This window comes from Sturnira hondurensis, unplaced genomic scaffold (genome assembly GCF_014824575.4).
Source record: "Sturnira hondurensis isolate 20B ecotype Veracruz unplaced genomic scaffold, ASM1482457v3 Scaffold0011253, whole genome shotgun sequence".
In the NCBI taxonomy this organism is placed as follows: domain Eukaryota; kingdom Metazoa; phylum Chordata; class Mammalia; order Chiroptera; family Phyllostomidae; genus Sturnira; species Sturnira hondurensis.
The window spans coordinates 2,024,502-2,039,182 of record NW_028083884.1 but is presented as its reverse complement, the minus strand read 5'-3'; the positions used below and the strand labels follow the sequence as shown (position 1 = coordinate 2,039,182).

The 14,681-nt window shown below is 47.8% G+C and overlaps 1 long non-coding RNA gene and 1 other non-coding gene across 2 annotated transcripts; both read left to right on the top strand.

Annotated features, from left to right (window-relative positions):
• The first annotated feature begins 2,326 nt into the window (after window positions 1–2,326).
• Window positions 2,327–13,857, top strand: LOC118996272 (uncharacterized). The gene is made up of 3 exons (XR_005068457.1): window positions 2,327–2,434; window positions 7,741–7,886; window positions 13,431–13,857. It is a non-coding gene; the product is annotated as an uncharacterized LOC118996272 (long non-coding RNA).
• LOC118996327 (U6 spliceosomal RNA) lies at window positions 9,073–9,180 on the top strand. Its single transcript, XR_005068469.1, has one exon. It is a non-coding gene; the product is annotated as a U6 spliceosomal RNA (small nuclear RNA).
• Window positions 13,858–14,681: the final 824 nt, after the last annotated feature.

The window sequence follows — 14,681 nt, the reverse complement described above, 5'->3', positions numbered from 1 at the left end:
GGCTGGGGACTGTGAAAGCCGACTGCTGAAGACGCGCCACTGATTCCAGAAACTCGACCGTGTAAATAGGGGACTGTTTCTGAAATGAGTCGAAGATAAAGAATGTGACCATTTCTGTTTGTGACTTGGGTGTCAATTCTCTAAACATCATCATAGGTAGCCTTTGGATGTAGTTAGAATAGTTTTAACCCAGATTAGATGGTACTTGGATATCAGGGTCTGTGTTGGTGGTCCCTGGACCTCGTCTGGGGGCAACAGGCTGGCTGTAGTGCTGGCTGCAAGGCTGCTGCTAACACAGTGGTCTTCACCCCTGCACGTGTCCGGGGGCTGACACCCACTGAGGATCTCCTGGTGTCAGGGTTTTGGCCGATGTAATCGCCCCCATGCTCTCTGTGAGACCACAGTTTAGAACACAGATTCGAGTCAGAACTCCCCGGTTCAAGTCACAGCTTCACGTGACACCTCTAGGACAGTGGACAAGTTACATGGCCTTTTTCCTTCCTGGTTTCTTCAGTTGTCAAATTGGTGGTGGTTGGCGGAGGCGGGGGAGAATAATTGAATGAATTCAGATGACTGAAGCTCGGACACAAGTGGCTGGCACACGACAAGCATTAGCTACTAACATCCTCATGTATTGGGAGAGGAAACAGGAAGGACTGTGCTCACGCTCACAGAGCCAGGAGCAGAGGCAGCATTTGAACCCGGGCCCAGGAGACATCAGAGGCCTGTTCCTTTGTCTCATCATTTTTAGCACCAACTGGGCTGCGGTGGCCAAGAGGGAGAGGACTAAGAACCACTCGCCTCTCCCTAGGTCAGGGCATTTGTTTCATACAAGGTGTCCAAGTCCTGTGAGTTCACTCCTGTCTCCCAGATAAAGCAAGCGATCTGGAACTAGTAAGTAAGGGCGTCTACACTAACGTCATTTGCAGCCTTAGCGCCAGCGGCCTAGATCCCTGGCTTTGGTGTCCAAGGCTTTCGAGAACACCGCTCCTTCCTCCCTCCATGTCCGTATTCCTCTTCTGGTCCCTTCCTGCCTCCAATGTCTGCACTTGCGCACTCTACCTCCTTTTCCAGATCTGGCCCAGCTTTATGTCAAACCTCCCCTCCTTGGAGCGTGCCCTCCTCAGACCTGACTTTCCCCAAACTCCTACCAGCCTGTGTGTCTGCCAGGACCCAGTTGTTTTCCCAGGTGTAAGGCCTTCAGTCATTTCAGTCATCTCCTGCCCTGACCCCCAGGGCAGACGCGCTCTGACACCTCCTTACTCCTGTGTTGTTGTCCAGTGCTGGGCACATAGGCACCCTGGACGGCCAGGAGACCCTTCGAGTCCCCTTGACCTGAGATCTTAATGATTACTGGGCTAAACTGGCATTTATTCCGAAACAAGTATCAGTATTAGCCAACAAGACTTCAGGGCCAGCTCTCCCAGCAACTTTTTCTTGTAATCCCCAGATGTATAAGTTTGGGCGAGTTCTTTCCTCTTTCTGGGCTTTTTTTCTCCTCTGTGAAAGATGGGTGTTGACCACAGCCCCACGCGGTAGCCTGGATTTTGGTGAGTCCACACTTCTTCCTGTTGGGTCTCTGTGTTCTCCCTGGGATCCCAGCCCAACCAGGCTGCGAGGTCTCCATTCTGGGCTGTGCATTCCTGCAGCTCCCATGTGAGTGTGGCCACTTTGCCCGCTGTTCTGTAACACTATACAAATGTAACCATAGGCCAAGGGGCGGGATCCAGGGTTGCAGTTATTTTGGGCTGTGCAGGAGCCTGTGGGAAAACGCTGGAACATGTCCGAGTCACTCCGGCAAATATCTTTCTTTCCATGTTCCAGCATGTTTTCAACCTTGAGGCGGCACAGAAAAAAGCCCAGGCAGGCTCACATGCCCTCCGTGTTCCAGCGTGCCCTTCCTGAGCAGTGCTCTCTGTTTCTGGAACGTACCTCCACATCCTCTGAGCTCTGCGAAAGGGCCACGGCCAGGGCTGGATTAATCCCTTGGAGGACCTAAGCATGGAAAAAAGTGTGGTTCCTCCCCCTCTACATAAAATAAAAACAATAGTAAGCCTCAAGTGTAAGGGTGTATTTGCCATGTTATGTACTCTGTAGCTATGGAAACATTAAACATTAGATTCCTCCAGTTGTGTGTGCTTGGGCGTGCCCCTGCTTTCCTGCTACTCAAGCTGCCTGTTGTCCAGCACTGCCCACTAGGGACCAGTGGAGGCCAGGAAGAGCTGTTTCAGTCCCCGGGCCCAGTGTTGCCCTGGGTGGGGCGGGGCTAGGACCAGCGGAGTGAGGCACGGAGGAGCCAGGCATGTCCTACCATTGCACTCAGTGGAAGGGAGTGGGAAGTGACCACAGGTCACCTGCACGGGTCCTCGCCAGACTTAAAGCGCAGACAATGGGGGCAGAGTTCCAGGTGCAACTGGAAGCCAGCCTGAAGGAGGTAAGGAAGGGGACTGGAAAAGTATCCCAGGTAGAGGGGGACTTTTCTAGAACACTCCCTTTCCTGTCCTTGTTACTCTAGCCAGAGCTTGGCCCTGATGTCTTGGGTTGGCCCACACGGAGGCTGTGATTCTCCACAGCCCTGTTGCTGAGGAAGAAGGTCTCCTCTTGTCCAAAGAGAAGTGCCACCCCTGACCCCTCCCTTGCTCCTTTCCACTTCCTCTTTGCCAACCAACTGGCTCCTTCCTTCTCCTTCACCTACTAAAATGCAGACCAAAAACGAACGTTTCTTGCTTCTCAGTTTACTCCCTTTATTACCAAATATCTGGAAGGAGCCAGCTGATGTCACCTCCTTGTGTCCCATTCACCACATTCCTCCATGCAACCCCCCCCTCTCCTGTGAGCAAAGGGCTGCAGTTCTGGGCAGAATGGGGGGGTCTTCCCAGGAGGCTCCTCCCAGGGCTCCTCCCAAGGCTCATCGCATCACAAATACCCAGGTCACCCTCCTGCCTACCCACTGAGAAACCGTGGGGACCCCTGGCTCCCTTCCTCAACCCATGGCTCTTACCACTGTATAGTCAGCTTGGCTGGTGGATAGTACCCAGCTATTTAATCAAACCCTAGTCTAGTGGCTACTGTGGAGGTATTTTGCAGCCGTGGTTAACATCCACAATCAGTTGACTTTATTTTTTAAATATTTTATTTATTTATCTTTAGAAGGGAAGGGAAGGAGAGAGGAAGAGAAACATCAATGTATGGTTGCTTCTCCTGCATCCCCTGCTGGGAACTGGCCCCTGCCGGGAACTGGCCTGCAACTCAGGCTTGTGCCCTGACTGGGAATCGAACCACAATCATCTGGTTCACAGGCCCACACTCAATCCACTGAGTTATGCCAGCCAGGGCCACAATCAGATGACATTAAATGAAGGAGATGGCCCTTGATAATGTGGGTGGGCCTCATCCAATCAGTTGAAGGCCTCAGGAGCAAAACAGGTTTCTCAGCAAAGAAGAGATTCTGCCCCCAGACTGCAGCATCAGATCCTGCTTGAGTTTCGGGCCTGCCGGCCTGACATAGATTTCCAACTTGCCTGTCCCCCCAACTGCATGAACCAATTCTTTAAAATAAATCTCAAAAAAAAACAACCAGACACATGCTCATGTACATGCACGTGTTTCTCTGGAGAACCCTGACTGACACGTACTGTCCGCGCTCTCATTGGGGCACTGGCTTCCACTCCCCAGACCCCAGACTCCTCTGGGTCCGTGTTTCTGGGACCCTGTTCCTGCCGAACATCCATCTGATGTGCACCACTGTCTAAGGGCACACAGAAAAGCGAGCATGGCCCAACATTCTCCAGGAACCTAGGATTCCAATCCCAGGGTTCCTTCAGCACCCAGTCAGCTCTGCTGCAGCCCAAGCCTTGCATGGGTATAATCCCCAGTGCTCACAGAGGCCACCAGGTAGAGGAGGAATGGCAGAACCAGCTGTCACAGTGTGAGGCGCGGGTCGGGGGGCAGACGGCTGCTGTTCAGCCCCAGCCAGTGGTTGCCATGTAGAGTCAATGAGTCCAATGTTATAAACACTTTCCAATTTTCAAAAATACCAGAAGTCTGTTGGGGGAAATCTCACAATTTTTAATTTTTTAAAATGTTTAAAAAGGCAGGGTTGGGAATATAAGACAGAAACCTGTACTTGAACAAGAATTAAATAAAAATTATATTTTAAAAAAATGTTTAAAAAAACCAGCAAGCCCCCCCGAATCCATCTGCAGGCCAGATTCGGCCCTCAGCTGCCAGTAAGCACGTTTCAAGTCCCCTTGTGCCTTGAATAATTAAATCTGTCTCCAGTCCTCCTGCCCTTCCCTCAGCCCCTGTGGGTAGAGAGAGCAATGACTGTGGCCTGGGGTTCCTCAGCTCAACGGCCCCTCATGTGGAGAGGAAGGAATGAAGGGGAGAAATGGCTGCAGGGAGAGGGAACTGGGCTCCCTGGCCCCATTCTCTCCGTCTTGCTGAAGCCCTTTTCTCTTCTCCCGCCCCACCCCACCCCACCCATCTTTCATTCACCCTCTCACCCAAAGGCTGCCAGCAGCACCCGTTGCCTCTAGTTCAGAGCAGGTCTACTGTCAAGCTGCCCTGTGCTGAGCATGTCAGCGGGCTGCCTCCAGGTCCCCTGGTGTAAGTCACAGTCAAGTCGCTTCTCTTTCACTGGCCGGCACCGTCCACAGGCATTCTAGAGGCAGCAGCCTCAGATAGGCGGAGCTCCCATTCCAGGTTCCTCGCTCGATACCTCACTGTGAGCTCAGGTAGGCTCTTAACCGGTTTGAGCCTCCGCTTCTCCCTCAGTTAAACAGTGAGAATAAATGTGCCTAATTCTATACCACGGGACACATTTAATCCTGAAGACAGCGTGCCCCCTGGAGCCCTGTTTCTACCAGTCTTCCCTTATGCCGCCTGATGGCCAGGAGAAAAGGGCCAAGGAACAAGTCTGTGGTCGCTCCTGCTTGCCAGCCCCAAGGCGGCACCAGGGCAGAGGCTGGGGAGGGGTAATGGCACATCGCTCAGTTCTCTCCCCACCGTCCCTGTCATCTCTGCAACCTCCCGTTCACGTCTGGGTGACCTCTTTACACAACGCATTCTAGGCAGGGATTTTACAGTTGTGGAGAACAGGGAACACAGAGACACCCTCCCCCCAAAAAAGAATCTCAAGCAACAGGTGTAATGCAAAGATCTTTGAGTCCTGGAACCCAGGAAACACCCAAGCCCCGCCTTTAGGGAGCAGCGCTGAAGGGCAGCGTGGCCCGGAGGGGCCCAGGGTCGGCTCTTGGACTAACTGCCTGCACTCCCTGCACTTGCTCAGGGAGCCTCTCTCCCACCGGTGCTGAGGACAGAAGAATCAGGGCAGGTGATGCCACCAGGGAAGCACTCACGTCGGCCTCTCTGGCCATTCCGGGGAGAATGACCTCAGCAAAGGGAGAACCGGAAGCAGGAAGCAGCGTGGTGCTGGGAGCCGGAACCTACAATTGGTAAACACAAAGGAACGGTAGGAGCGCGGTAGGTGTGCTGCCTGTAGGAGCACACTGACCCTCAATGCCCTGGCAGTTGGTCCCTAACCATGCCAGTCACCCGTCAAGGTCCCTCGACAGTATGTATGTGGAAGGGCAGTGATTAAGAGGAATGGTCCAATTCCAAACCAAGATACAGAAAGGATACCCCTTCATACATTTCTAAATGAAACCTAGATCAACCCAGTCCTAGGTGGCGGGTGCTGTGCAAGACAGAACAGACACAAGCGCCGGCTTACAACCCGCAGCCTCAAAGGCGTGTGTGCTCAGCCTCACAAAACCACACGCCACTGCGTGTCCTTCTCCCAGTGAGACCAGAAGGGGGTGACAGAACAGACAAACCTCCAGCGAAAAGGCCTAGGTCGGGAATCGGTCGCATGGAAAATCACAGTGGACAAGCTCTGGAGGCATCTATAATGTGGTTCTCTGTAGCGATAGAGTCTTGGAACTGTTTCCTTCCAAAGATCACCGCTGCGGGGTGGGAGCAAACAGTGGCATGAACTTGAAAGTCAGAGGCTGGTGGAGCTGATTTCTCACAGCCTGGGGGACAGGGTGGGCTTCTTCTGGCTTACAGCTCTGTGGGGCAGAGTTCTAGGAAGTGGTGGAAGGGTCTGCGGAGAAGGCGGCCACTGCACGGGTGCCAGTAAAATGACACAGCTTTGGCTGCCCCAGGCTCTCCACGGCCGTGTGGTCTCTTTACACGTGGTCTCATCTGAACCTTTTAGCTTCCTCTTCCACTGTTCCATTCTCTGCATACCTTTTTTTAACTTCAGCCTCACTGAGATATAGTCCACATACCATACAATTGATGATTTAAAGCACATAATTTAATAATTTTTATATTTTTTATTTTTTATAAAAGATGTTATTTATTGAGCTTTAGAGATGTGGACAGGGACAGAGAAAGAGGGCTAGAAACATCGACGTGCAATATATACACCCACCCCAACTAGGAACCTGGCCTGAAACCCAAGCATGTGCTCTGACTGGGAATGGAACCAGTGACCTTCTGGTTCACTGGTCCTCAATCCACTGAGTCACGCCAGCCAGGGCACCCACTCACATTTCTACCAGTAGGATAGGAAGATTCCAGTTTCTCCATATCTCATTCTCCATGTATCTTGGTTAAAACGTCTAAGACCACCGGTTTCGCTGAAGCTCATCTCTCAGTGCCAGGTGTTATAGTTCACTGACGAGCTTGTGGATTGTCTGCCTTGGGCCAGTTTCTCACCCCTGGCCCGATCAGCAGGGGCCAGAGGGAGGGGGCTGAGTAACGTGATCCAAAACATGGCTACAAAATGCTCCTCCTTCAGCAGAGCCTCTGAGGAAGAGACGAGGTCTGAACACGGTGCCCTGGAGACCGAGAACTTGAGGAGGATACCAGCTTCACCCCAGGACCATATGTACAAAGAAGGCAACAGGCCACAGAAAGGTAACGGCATTGGTTTGGGGGATGATCAACGCAACAGATTAGGCGATCTTGTACTTAGTTTGACCTGCTTCAACCACATACAGTTAGGGGCCCACACAAAGTCAGGTCTCTAATTTTTCCAATTAGTTTCTTGGAGCACCCGCCCGCCCGTATGAACAAGACATTCCGAGTCTCCGTTTGAAGGCATCTCCTTTCCTCCCTGAAATGTCCAGGAACCTCAGGGTGCACTCACTTGGGTCAGTGAGGGTCTAGCCCACTGCAGGCGTTGGCAGAGAGAAGAGGAGGTGTGGTTTGTTCACCAGTCCTTCCAGCCACCCTCAGTGTCGACCATGAACATGAGGCTATTGATCATGGCCTTTCCCAGTTAGGTGGACACTCGCTCTTTTTGCAGAGGTCTGGCCTGGATCCCTAAGGCTACCACCCAGGGCATCCACGCTCTCCGTTCAAAACTATCTTGGGTCACGCCAACACGTCCAGCGGTTGGGTCCAGAGCTTCCTCCTCAGCCACACCCTGTTCGGAAAACAGCTTGTGATCCCCGTGAAGACTCAGCCCAGACCTGAGGCCCAGGACTGATGAACGCAGACTGGTCTAGGTCGTTGGATTGCAAACTCACACCCTTTCTTAGTTAGTACAAACAGATAAACAATTTACTTAGCATAATAAGAATATGGCTGCTGAGAAGGCTAGTGAGAGGATGCTCAAAATGCATACTGCTAACAGAGGGGCCTGCAAATTCATGGCCTTTGTCGAGTGGCAAAGCCGGGAGGCGCCCTGAGAAGCCCTCCACTTTGGCCTTTGACATTGCCTTCTAGGTGTGATGCGGAGAAGGTGCTGATCACTGTAACAAGACTCTCCTGCACACTTTCACCTGAACTGGAGACCTAGCCACCTTCAACAGAGCAAAGCCGAATAGAGTCTACTAATTGTCACCTGTGGGCATTCACCCTGGAGCCACCAGGTGTGTCCTCCTTGAATCCTCATTAAGCTCCTTGACCCCTCCCAGCCGCCTCTCCACCTTTCCAGCCCTGGCCTCCAGTTCAGATTTCTTCCACAGAGTTGTTCCTCACAGACTTCGGTTTTCTTTTCTGTCAAAAGGTCCTTCATTTATCCCCGAAGGTTTTTCTGCCTTTGCATCTCAAACAAAGAGAGGGACCTGCAGACTTTGGCCCCCTGAGGCTCCAAGACTGTCAGACAAGTTTACACTCTTTCTCCCAGGCAACCACGCTGGATTCACATCAAGAGGTATTAAGGGAGGGGCAGCCTTCATCAACCCCTTAAATAAGCGTTACGTCAGCTCCACTCAGGGGAACAAGTGCCTGCTTGCCCTCGGGGTTCAAAACTCAAAGAATCCACTCCAAGAATAATGAAAATCCTAAGATGATCTGGGTCTACCCTCAGACCTAGAAGCAGCTGGAACAATGTAGAAATTTCTCTTCATAGGTGACTACTTACATTGAAAAATTTTAAAGATAATTTTGATGAATTATGGGGTGGTAAAGTTCTTTCAGACTAAAAGATCATTATCTCTGATACATTTTAAACCCTTAGGAACAAAAATGGTAATTCTTCCATTTTGTTCATTATATTTCACCCTAAATATCACGATATCAGAGAAGAGTTTAAAAATAAAGAGAGATTCTCTAATTATTTCATGAACAGTGTTAAGGATAAAGTTTCTCAGACAGGAAAGAGAGAGAAGGAGGAGGGGAAGGGGAGGGAAGCAGGCAGGCAAGGAGGGATGTAAGGAGAAAGAAAAGAAGGAAGGTAAAAAGGAAGGAAGGAAAGGAGGGAGGGAGGAAATGTATGGCTAAAATGGTTAATTTTGGACAAATGTGATATTTTTATAATACATTGGAAAGTTAAATTCAAAATATTTCTTTACAGCTAATGGTTCACCAGAGCTAGTGGCAGGTCTGAAATCTCCAGGGGGGTCGATTTATGAGGATAAGGTTAAGGCTGGCAGTCTTCAGCCTCGGTGGCCTCCGACCTTGCAGTCCTGAGACCCTGGCTCTTCACCACAGCAGCAGCAGTAACTCACTGTGTGTTTTCGCAAACGGCTGGCCCCCGGTTCTGTGAAATTCTGCATTGGTTCGGTTGTTAATAGAGGGCTCAGTGCCACAAACCATTAAATCTGAGACCAGTGCTGACTTCGGCGGCCCATACACTGTAGTAAAATCGGAGTGATGCAGCGGAGGTTAGCATGGCCCCTGTGCAAGGATGACTCACAAATTCATAAAGAGTTCCATATTTAAAATAAATAAATACAGTGAAATAAAATCTGAGATGAGAAATTTCACCTTATTGACCAAAAGGGGGCGACTCCTGACTGTGCCTTCCATTTTTACCCCCAGTCCCAAGAAACCTTTTCTTGCTTTCTCAGGAAGTCATTCCTGTGAGTCACAGGATTCATTTCAGAATGAATTACTTCTTTTGCTATTTCTTACTTCATGTTATACAAGTGATGCACTAACAGACACTAAGGTCTTACATGAAAACCAAATAAAGGGAGCAAATACAGGATGCACTACTGGTCCAAAGAAAGGGACGCAGCCATGAATTCATTCACTCTTTTGCTCCATGAACGAATGCCACATCCCTCTTCTCTGACATTGGGAGATATGTGTATCAGAAATCATCTAATTCACCATCTGATTAGAATTTCCTTCTAATAATGGAAATTAAGGGTCTCTGTTCCAGACCCTAACAGCCTGCCAGAATCCAAAATAAATCTTACCATCACCTAGAACCTCAGATTATATCTGTATTTCATACATGATGTCTAGTACCTAATAAATAGCAGAGCTTCAAAATAGATAATAAAATTGGTAGAAATAAAAATAAATGGACAAACTGGTGTGAAAATTGACATAAGTGGAGACATTTTAATTTTTTAATTGATTTTTAGAGAGAGAGGGAGAGATTGTGAGAGAGGAAAACATCAATTTATTGTTCCTCTCACTGATGCATTCATTGGGTGATTCTTGGATGTGCCCTGACCCGGTATCAAACCCACAACCTTGGCCTATGGGGATGACACTCTAACCAACAGGGCTGTAAGTGGAGCCATTTAAAAATCGAGCCAAAGCAACAATATTGTAATAACTATGATAACTATGCATGGTGTCAGATGGGTACTAGATTTATCGGGGTGATTGCTTTGTAAGTTACATAAATGTATAATCACTGGGTTATACACTTGAAACTAACGTAGTATTGTATGTCAACTAACTGAAAAATAAAAAGTTATTATAGAAAATAAAATAAAATAGAGCCAGCGCAGCCATTGCAAGGGACCTGTTTGCACATCTTGCTCCTTGAACCTCTGGAATATTTGACTGGGCCAAATAGCCTTTGCCCCGGATCAAAGTCACGTGTCCTACAGACAACTGTTGATGAAGCTAACGGGATGGCAGACATCCTGACCACGAGGACAGGTGATTCTGGACGTTCTTTAGAATCATCGGTGACCAGCCACGTGTATCACTAAAGAGCAGCTCAACTTGTTCACACCTGAAGGAAGTTCAAGTTCTTCTCTTCATGCACTTCTTTCCCTTGCCCTGTTTCTTTTCTTATAACTCCACAAAATGTACACTCCTTAGTTCTTCTCCTGCTTTTCTGTTTCCTTCTAGTTGTTTTGTGGGCTCCTCTTTCTCCACCTCCCCTTTTAAAGTTGGCCTTCTTCTGGGTCCAGATTTTCCTTCCCTCTCCAAGTTCTATCTTTCTTCCTAGTCACTCTCCACACACTCATTGTTCCCCACGACCCCAATTGCCTGCTCTATGCTAACAGGTTCTAGAGTGACAGATCGTCCTGACCTCTGTCCGGACCTCTGAATCAACTGCACAGCTCCACCAGGGTGTCCCATGGGCCCTCCCAAGTCACTGTGTGAACACCTGAACTTACCATTTCCCCCCCTATCTTTCTCCTCTTCTGATGTTTTCTACTTCAGCAAATGGTACCACCCTCTGCCCCAACCCAGAGACTGGGCCTCATACTCAAGGGCCATCTCTCTGTCACTCCCCACACCCAACCAGACACCAAATCTGGAAGAATTGACAATCATTCCTTTATATACCAAATACCCAGTGTTTCACTTTCTAAGTATCTCTTTATCTTTTCTTTTCCCTCCTGCCATCGTCATCATCTGTGAGGTCACTCAAACGACCCCCTAACTGGGCTTTTCACCTGCAGTTTTCCACCCCCCCCCCAGCCCAGGGTGTTCCTTTTCCTCCTCCTCTTTAGAAGAAATGTAGTTTCAGTACTTTAACATATTCGCAGAGACTCAAACCACTATAAAAGTGCAGGCGGACTGCTTTGCTATAAATATAAATTTTGGTTACTTTTAAACTTTGTATGCAAAATTTTGTTGATGCATTAAAGAAGACAGACTGTTGTAATCTCCTTGGGTTCTCCTACTTCCAGAACCAACAACCATCAACCCGGGTGAGGCCTGTCTCCTCCCCATTCCAATCTATAAGCCATCACAGAACACTTGGAAGCAAATATCACATAGCCTATCATTTTACCCACAAATATTTTAGTAGGGACGGCTAAAAGATTTTTAAAATATTACACCTAAAAAGAATTAAAAATATTTTTAATATCATGAAATATCTATTTTCTAGATTTCGAATGTCCTCATAGATGTCATGAGTTTTTAAAATTTAGGACCTAAATGAGATCCATACATGGCGACTGGTTGCTATGTCTTTAAATATCTTGTGATTCACTGGTTCTCCTCCTGTCTCTTTATTTTCCTTGCATTTGTTTACTGAAAGTAAAAAAGAAACCCATCATCTGTTTTGCAGAGTTCGCCGCAATCTGGCTTTTGTTGATTGCGAGCCTATGGTGTCATTTAACTAGACCCTCACTCAGGCTCCTGTGTTTCCTACGGAGGGTAACTGCACTTTGAGAATGTGTTAGTTGAGGCGGGCTGCCAAGACAAAATACCATAGACTGGGTGGTATTTTAGAAGTTTACTTCTCACAGTTCCAGAGGCTGGGAAGTTGAAGATCAGGGTGCCAACATGGCCGCATTCTATGAGAGCCCTTTTCTTGGCTTGCAGACAATTGCCTTCTTGCTGTGTCTTCAGATGATGTACAGAAAACGCTGGTCTCCCGTCCTCTTCTTCCAAGGGCACTAATTCCATCATGGGCTCGCACNAAATACCATAGACTGGGTGGTATTTTAGAAGTTTACTTCTCACAGTTCCAGAGGCTGGGAAGTTGAAGATCAGGGTGCCAACACGGCTGCATTCTATGAGAGCCCTTTTCTTGGCTTGCAGACAATTGCCTTCTTGCTGTGTCTTCAGATGATGTACAGAAAACGCTGGTCTCCCGTCCTCTTCTTCCAAGGGCACTAATTCCATCATGGGCTCGCACCCTCACAACCTTCACTTAATTATCTCTCCAAGGCCCCATCTCCCAATACCATCACACTGGGGATTAGAGCTTCAACACAGAAGTTCTGGGGAATGTAAACATTCAGCCCATAACAAGGAATATCTTTTTTTTTCCACTAGTAGAATCATTGCATGAGACTCTTGATATGCTGAGTCTAAATTGATTTTCCTTTTCAGTTTAAACTTTCTGGACAAGTGTTTCTACAGCTAATTATGTTTTCCCCCACACACTTCCTATCTAAAATCTATCGGTAACTCCCTTATTTTCCTTTGGCTGAAGTCTGAAGAAGTAATCTTGCAATCATTCCCTGGCCACTGTGATTGGCCAGTGGGGAGCTTGTGACCTACCCAGTCGGGGCCCACCCATCGCAGCTCTTTATCAGCTTTTCCTGCTGAAGCTGCTGGAAACTCTTTTTTTTTTTTTTTTTTGCTGTGGAATGACCCCACGTGAGGCTCAGAGGAATTCCTCTGGAAGTTCTCTTGTTTTCATGAAAGGACCCCTGCTAGCACAGCGGTTCTCGAACCTGGCTGCCCACCCAGAGAGGTTTCGAAACAATACGCAACCCATGAGAGAAGCCGGACTCAAAAGGCCACATCCTGTATGATTTTGTTTATGTGAAATGTTCAGCATAGACAAATCCCAAGTCGATGGGTGGTTGCCAGGGGCTAGGGATCAGGAAGAATGGGGAGTGACTGCTAGCGGGTTCTTTGGGGGGATGATGAAAATGTTCTGGAATTAGATGTGATAGTTGTGCAACTTTGTGACTATACTAAAACCAGTAAATTGTACACTTTAAAAAAGTACGTTTTATGGTATGTGAAGTGTATCTCAATTAAAAAAGACACCATCCCAGACTTTCCCCAGACCAATTAACTCAAAATCTCTGTGGCTGGGGCCCAGGCACTGACAACTCTGTAAAGCTCCCAGGTTATTCTAATGAGCAGCCAGGCTTGAGAAACTCTGTTAGGGTCACATGACTGCTCCCTTTCTCCCCACCAGGCTTCTCTCCGAGAAGTGAAGAAACTGGGGAGACGCAGAATTTGCGTGTTTGCTTACTGTGGCTCTCTGTCTCTCACCCTTCCTATTTCTCTTCCCTCTCTAGATCAGTTCAGCAGGAAAGCTATCAAGAAGCCCGATTATAGCCAGTTATGGACCGAATTGGATCCCCCAAATTCAGACGTTGAAGTCCTAATGCCCAATGTAACTATATCTGGGCATAAGGCCTTTAAAGAGGTAATGAAGGTTAAATGAGCTCATAAAAGTAAAGCCCTGTCCTGTTAAGAAGAGGAAGGAGCACCAGGGGTGTGCTCACACAGAGAAAAAGGTCACGTACGGGACACCGAGAGAAGGCAGCCATCTCCAAGCCAAGGAGAGAGGCCTTAGAAGAACCCATGCCTGCTTGACACCTTGAATTTGGACTTCCAGTCTCCAGAACCATGAGAAAATAAATTCTTGTTGTTTAGAGGGCCAGTCTTTGATATTTGTCATGGCAACCTGACAGTTTGGGATCCAACTGTGTCTGTGATAGAGCAAGAGGTGGGCAGTCATATGTGAAAATAGTGATGATTTTGTCTTGTCTTCTCATTGTCATGCCTCTTTTTCTTCTTTTTAACAGACAGACCTTGTTTTATTAAGCTTCATTTTATTGCATGTCACAGATATTGCACTTTTTTACAAATAGAAGGCAAGACTCTCCATCAGCAAAAAGATTATGGCTTGCGTTATTGAGAAAGTCTCTTTATGATGGTGGTCTGGAACCAAACCTGCAGTTTCTCTGAGGTATTTTGTTGCGTTATCTAGAGGAGATATATATATATATGCAATTATGTACATAGATCCTTCTCCTTATTCAATACTATACAAAATTTCTCTATCTTCCTTTTTTAAATTTGTTTTTTTATTATGGTAAAATATTTATATCAAAGTTTATCATCTTAACCATTTCTAAGTGTGCAGCTCGGCAGCATTCACAGTCCTGTGTACCCATCATCACCACCATCTCCAGAACTTCTTCCGTCTTCCCAAACTGAAACTCTATTCTCATTAAATTTACACTAACTTCTCAGTCTCCCCTCCAGCCCCTGGCAACCACTGTTCTGCTTTCTGTGTCTCTCAGTTTGACTAGTCTAAGTACTTCATCTAAGCAGAATCATACAATATTTATCTTCTTGTAATTGACTTATTTCATTCGGCATAGTGTCTTCAAGGAGGGAGAATATCCATAAATGCCTCAGCCCTGAAGCAATACACGTTGAGGTTCATTGGCCAGATCTAGTCACATGGCCCCAAATGAACGGCAGGGGAGGCTGGGAAAATATAGAGGAGCACATGGAATATTTAGTGAGTCCCATGA